The sequence below is a fragment of the Hydra vulgaris genome, chromosome 11 (assembly GCF_038396675.1).
Source record: "Hydra vulgaris chromosome 11, alternate assembly HydraT2T_AEP".
NCBI classification, from domain to species: Eukaryota; Metazoa; Cnidaria; class Hydrozoa; order Anthoathecata; family Hydridae; genus Hydra; species Hydra vulgaris.
The window spans coordinates 34,820,097-34,827,500 of record NC_088930.1 but is presented as its reverse complement, the minus strand read 5'-3'; positions in this window follow the sequence as shown (position 1 = coordinate 34,827,500).

Here is a 7,404-nt window from a genome sequence, read left to right as displayed (position 1 = left end):
TTGACATTTCTCAGCATGCTTAATATAGATCTCCAACCAGGACGTATGTTGGGGTACAGTTGGTTCGCACCAGAGTTTATAAAAGTCTAGGGGCCCATGAATTATTTTTTATATACTTTTAACAGTTTTTTTTTGTTATTTATGTTGGATATAAAACAATAAAGTTTCTTTGTATTATCAATTAATATTACCAAAGGGTGTCTGGAAGTAGGAAATGTAATATGTTGTATAATGAGGTTGTTTTAGTAATTATTCCAAAAATCATATTAAGTAAATTGATTAATTGTTTAATTTAATTAAATTAATTTTATGTTTAAATTAGTGTTTAAATTAATTATTTGTTCTAGATAAAAGATTTAATAACATCATTAGACACATTATATTGGGAAATTAAACTCACCAATAGTCTGAAAAAGAGTTTGGAAAATTCTTAGCTATATAATTATAACAAAAAAAAGGTAATGCTGTTATGTTTATATATATGTATATTATTTTTAAGAGTGACAATTTTTTCAAAAACATTTTTCGAAAAAGTCGGCTTGGCCTCCCCCCCCCCCTCTCCTCCCTACGGCTGCAGGAGAGGGTGGCAGAGCTGTAGTTGCCTAAGTCACAAAAATAAAAATTTTGAGTTAACTCTATTTCTACATTCTATATACTTAAATCAATCATCTATTTTAATATTAGATCACTTAAAAGTTTTTTTTATCTTTTTTTTTAGGTACCCTAAGAAGTACTTACGGTCTTATTACAGAGCACTGCGGAAGAGCATTTAATAGGAAGTTCACGCCTCCTTCCCAACCGATGTCGCAAAGCTTTCCCAGCTTTTGTTTTTTTGTTTAGTAATAAAATAAAAATTGGTAACATTTACGGACTTTTACAACAAAATAAACTAGTTCCTAATGATATACCATTCTTTTCATCGAAATTAACTGTTCTAGTTTCTGCAGATATTAAACTAGAGGATTCTGGGTGAAAAACTTTATAAAATTATAATGTAAAAAGTTAATAGCTGCAAACAACGATAATACTCATTTTGAGAGAAGTAATGAAAATTGGCTAGCTCAAGATTTTCAATACACCTAAGGTACATTAAACGCTACATCATCAGTTAAAGTCTTTTGAAAAGCTTGTAACAGAACAAAAAGAATAAGCCTAAGAATGTTAGTAATATTTTATTTAGACATATATACTTCACGCAATAAAATTAAAACTAAGAAGTGAGTTTAAGTACGAAACTTCTTAGCTTTTTTCTGAAAATTTCTGAAATTTGAAATAAAAACCCCATTAAACCTGTTTAGATATATTCACGTGATGAAACTTTATCATTAACTATTAATAGTGATATATCAAAATCAACATACCAGCTTCTAAGAAATGGTGCTGAAAAAAAAGCTGCCACATATCTTTTACATAATGGTATAAGATCTTCAAAAGCTAAATGCTATCCCAAGAACATTCAAATAGATGGCTAGTCAGTACATATATTGCTAAAAGATCATCTAAAACACACTCTTAAAAAGCTATGTGATATACAAACTACTTTGCTAATCGCAATGCTAAGGAATTAACTAAACTAACGTTTATATGCAAAGCTGGTTTTGATGGTGCTACATGATATAGTGTTTACAAACAGGTAAGTTAAAATGATAATAGTGACGTATGAAGAGTGCTTGTTGATTATTTGTATAGTACCTTTAGAACTCAGTAGACTTTATGATAATAAAAACGTTGTCATCTCATTCACCCAGAATCTGCGGCCAATATATTAAAAATAAAAGTACATTATTATATATAGAGATGATAAATAATCTACAGACTTGTTCAAAACGTCGTGAACATGTAATAATATCATTAATAGAGTTTGAAATCTATTCACTTATTTATATTTTTTATTTATTCTTATATATTTATTTATATATTTCAAATCGATTATATAATAATATCGATAATAGAGTTTCAAATCTAGTGATAAATTTTCATTTTTTCCGAAGTATAATTTAGTGCGCATTTTTATTTTTAAGTTTGTTGCATCAATTTTTATTTTAAGTTTATTCCACCAAAAGAGTTTGTTATTCAGTTCCACGATTTTAAGAAGTTATACGAATTGAAATTAAACAAATTTAAATCCGCGTTTTTAAAGTTTTATAAAGTTTGTAAAATAATTTTTAGTATTGGCAACTATTTAACTAAAATTTATAATAAAAGTAAATATATCTTAATAAAAAGTGATTCTTTGGACATATAAAGGGTTTTAGTAAAAAAAAAAGATCAAAATAATTTTGTCCACCAAATGCCTAATATCCGGCCCACTGTGCAGCGCCACGGCTACTCTTAGACTTTATATATCTTATGGCGATATATCTTTTTATATCTTTATAGATCTTTATAGATCTTCTAGATATATCTTTATATATCTTTATATATCTTTATATATCACGGCTGCTCTTAAACTTTATACATCTTAAGAATAGATATAGAAAATATTAATTTCTGTTGATGCGCAACTATAAGTTTGTAGTTATTCACAAAGAATATTTATAAAAACAGACAGGGGCTCAAAGAAGATACGGGTGACAGGCACCGAAAATTAAAAAAAAAAAAAACATTTAATTTTTTTGCGTAAAATGTTGCATTTACAAATTGCGTAAAATGTTGCATTAACAAATCTGTAATAAAACTTTAGTAAAGCTATTAGAAATAAAATCGTAAATAGGAATTATTTGTATAAATCAAAGTTTTTCCGGGGTTAACAAACACGGACCATTAAAGGTCAGCAGTAAAATATATTTTAAAATTAGTTTTAAGAAAATTTTTTAATGTTTTTATTTTTACTATTTTAAGCGTAACAAACTTTGAAAATAAATATTGTTTTAAATTAACTTTTATTAACTTTCTTTAATATATCAAGTTATCAAGTGGATCCAAATAACACCGAAAACGTCAAAATACGCGGAAAATAAAGATTAGTCTTTACAAAAATAAAAATAGTCGACGAAAATATTGAAATAGTCGACGATTTCTTAATAATTATATATATATATATATATATATATATATATATATATATATATATATATATATATATATATATATATATATATATATATATAATATTATTATTATTAAATTTTGATACTAATTATCAAAATCGATATTAATTATATTATTAAGAAATCGTCGACTATTTCGATATTTTCGTCGACTACTTTTATACACTAAGTATACTATTTTATATACTAGATTAGATTGTATTTATTAGAACAAACAATACACGTTCTAAAGGACACGCAGATCCATGTTGATGGTCACTAACAACGTGCCCCAAAATATATTATGTAACAACGTACAACAATGAATAAACAATTTATATACAAATAACAAATGAGACATTCAGTCAACGCCGACATAACTTTTCATAATTGATTGAATTAATTTTACTCTTAAAGATGTTGATATTATCGGCATTAAAAACATCGAAAGGCAACTGATTCCAAATGTTAACAATTCGGTAAGAGAAATTATATTTGCGAATGTCGACATTGTTGTTTGCGCATTCTATATTTATGTCCTCGTGTGTTGTTTTTGTTGTCAATAAAAAAGAACAAAGATTCATCAATTAAGACCAAGTTATGCAGAATTTTAAAGTAAGTTGATAAATTAAACTATGTTTTACTCGCCTTATTTCAAGCGACTCCAAATTAAGCAATTGAAGTCGGTTATAGTAGGTCAAAAAAATGAAATGGCGACCAAACTGGGGAGCAATATTCTAATACAGGCCTAATATATGTATTAAAGGCTCTTACTAAGATACTAGGATCGCAGGACCTGAAAGAATTTAAATTAAGGTATGCTCTAGTATTAGCTGCATCTACAACATTTGAAGTATGCCTTTTATAGTTCAGCTGAGAATCCAGAGTCATTTTTTTCATTAACCGAGATCTTTTGGAATAAAAGACCAAGCTAAAAAAAAAAAATGATCTCCTAACTGATAGTTAAAGTTAATGCATTTTCTCGATGAAGCACGCGCGATCCTATGAACAAAACACTTACTGGTAGAAATGGGTAGTTGCCATGTTCTGATTAAAGTATTGCGTTATCAAGAGGATTAACTAGGTGATGGCTATGGTCCGTATTGCAAAATAAACTGTATAACTTGATGTCACCGGCATAAAGCTTTAAAGAGCAGTCAAGATTGTTAATAATAGCGGTTATATCGTTGATATATATTAGAAAAAATGTTGTGCCTAACACGCTACCCTAAGGAACTCAGCTAACGATGCAAGTTGGGTTTGATAACGACATTACAACCTTAACTTGCTGACATCTATTGTTAATAAATGCAGCAATCCAATTTTTTAAATTGCGTCTTATGTTAAATAGAGCAAGTTTGGCTAATAATTTATGATGAAATAAAGAATCAAATGCCTTTTGAAAGTCAATATATACATCTGTTGTTAGATGTTTGTCTAGTGCAACACTCCAATCATTTACTGATTTTAAGAGATTAGTGTATGTGGAGCGTTTCTTGAGATAACTATGTTAATAATTGGCTATTAAGTTATGGAGAGTTAAGTAATTAATAATATCCGAGTTAATAATTCTTTCTGTTGCTTGACAACAAGTGCATGTGAGTGAAATTGGTCTATAATTGTTTATTATTAAGTATACTAAGTATATATATATATATATATATATATATATATATATATATATATATATATATATATATATATATATATATATATATATATATATATATATATATATACACATAAATACATTAAAACATTTTATACAATATTTGCCTCGGCTATTCCGTTCATAAATTAGACAAAATTGTCTAACTTACTTAACGAAGTGCACCAACGAGAAGGTAAGCCAAAGGACTTTGCACTTCATCAGTAATTTGTCATGTTAACTAAGGTTAGCCCTCCATTTCTGGATTCTTTCCTTTTCTTGACAGACAGTTCATGTAAAAGTAAATGTAATTTTGCCTAAGGTTAGCCCTCCATTTCTGGATTCTTTCCTTTACTTGATAGGCAGTTCATGTAAAAGTAAATGTATTTTGCCGAAGCTTTTTTTTTTGTGATTTTTTTTTCAATTATTTATAATTAACAGTTAAATGTAACGCAAAAAAATATTGATATATAAATAAATAATTCAAAATTAGTAATAATTTATATTAAATAAAATTACATCATAAAGGGCTGTCCTTAAACGACGTCACGCTTCTAGGGGAGGGAGGGGGGCTAGACTTTTGTGATAACCTGTGACAAGTAGGAAGGAGGGGAGGGGGTGTGGGTATAGAAATGTGACATCACAAAAAATAAAATGTTGACATAAATATAAAACTTTTTAAAAACGAATTTTTAAACATTTTCAATTTGAAATAATGCAGTAATAATGAGTTCTTTTGTTGGACTTTCAATACATTTTATTCAACAAATTTAAATTAAATATTTAAATTCGATATTTATCCAAATAGGGGAGGGGGGCAGTATCTTATGGCGTTATTTTTTTAGGGGGGTCTAACTTTTTCTGACGGGGGGAGGTAGGGGGCTGAAAATTGAAAAAAATTGTGCCCCTAACCCGAGCTGCAAAGAATACGATCGCCTTTTTCAAAATCAATAAATAATGGAAATGACCATAGTTCATCAGGTTCGTTACCATACTTAACATGGTATGTGCTCGCTTCCTATTTACTTGATCAACTCCTACCCCTTGTGCATGCTCCCAAGATACTTCAAAAGAATCTTCTTCTCTAACACGATGTTGAATACAAGTACATACAAAATCGGATGGATTGTTAAAAAATCTGGATATGGAATGTTTTTTCTGTTACTCTATTAATTTGTTTAATCTTGCATCCTGAATTTTTTCTATCAGTTTTTTTTTTTTGCTTTCAACAGCTGCATCATGTAATATACGAGGCCTTAAATTATTATTCAAATTACATAAAGATTATTTTTTTTGGTATTAAATTTGCTTGAATAACAATAATATGATTTTCAAGTAGTTCCTCCCATGACATGTTTCTTCTTTTAGCTCCTTCTACCTTTGTTTTACAAAAAAATTTTTTGCCACATTCCACACCTAAGATGACACGATAAAAATTTAGTTGAGCAAGGATTACTTTTGATTTTAATGATTCTTCCATATTATAAACTGATTATTCTACTTATTGCAATCAAATCTATGCTTTTACATTTAAATTTATTAAGCTATTACAAGGTGAAACTTTTTTTTGGTGTAATTTAATTTCTTCTATATTTTTTCTTCTTGCTTTGCTAGAAGGTGGATAGCTTTATCTTTTTTAAGTGCTTCTTTTCATCATTGACACTTTTTAAGTGCATACTTGCATTTCATCATTGATACTTTAGTTCTTGAATAATCAAGTAATTCTTTTCTCTCTTCATCTGTTTCACTACTTAGCCATTCTAATGTTTGATTCTGAGACCACATCGCCAAAGCCTGGATAGTTTGAACATTTGCATTTGGTTTTATACGTAACATTAAATCCAAAATGGCAAAGTCTCTTTCTGATGCTTTGTTAGTAACAGGGACATTTGAAGCTGCATCAGCAACTAAATCAGATGGATCCCAATATTTACTACCAGCACACTGACGTTCCAAAATAATAAGAATAGCATGAAAAATAACTTCAAGTGATTGCACAGTCAAAGAATCTAATTCATCATTTTGTGTGTTTTCAAACAGTTTGCAGTAAACCATATCTTGATGAAAAAGATTAGTATCCTCCAAAATTTTTCCATTTGCAAACAATAAAGAAGAAGCATCCTTAAAAAGAGTTAAAAGTCTTTTTTCGAACGAAGTAGATAGGGGTTAAATAGCAAAATGCTATCAAGTGATTTGATAATTTGCCGCAAAGGACCTGTAAGTAGTTTATCAAAGATTCCTAATGCACGAACTTCAGCAATAAATACAAGATTTGTCATATCTTACTTAATAGCCTTTTAATCAATTATTTGGAGTAGGCCACGCATTAAGAAATTCAATTATAGCACCCTTGTGATAATATAGGGCAGCTGCATTATAATACAAAATATTAAAACGATTTCCAATAAATGGAACAAAAAATACTTTTTTATTACAAGAGGGAAGAAAATAATTAAAATATGAGGCAACACCAGCTTCCTTCCTACCCTTTGAATGAAATGCCTTACATGCAGTTCGAACTAGCCTAGCAACGCCACTTTCCTTACTAATAAAAGCAAAAACATTCTCATAATTATCTTCTAACAAAACTCTTTCAAAAGAATTTAAAACTTCATCAGTTTCAGAAGCAAAATTAGTAAGCAAATGGAGTTTGCAGAAAAAATTACTCATATCCCTCATATTATCTTTGACATTTGAAGAAAGTAAATCCCAATTATTGATTGCAAT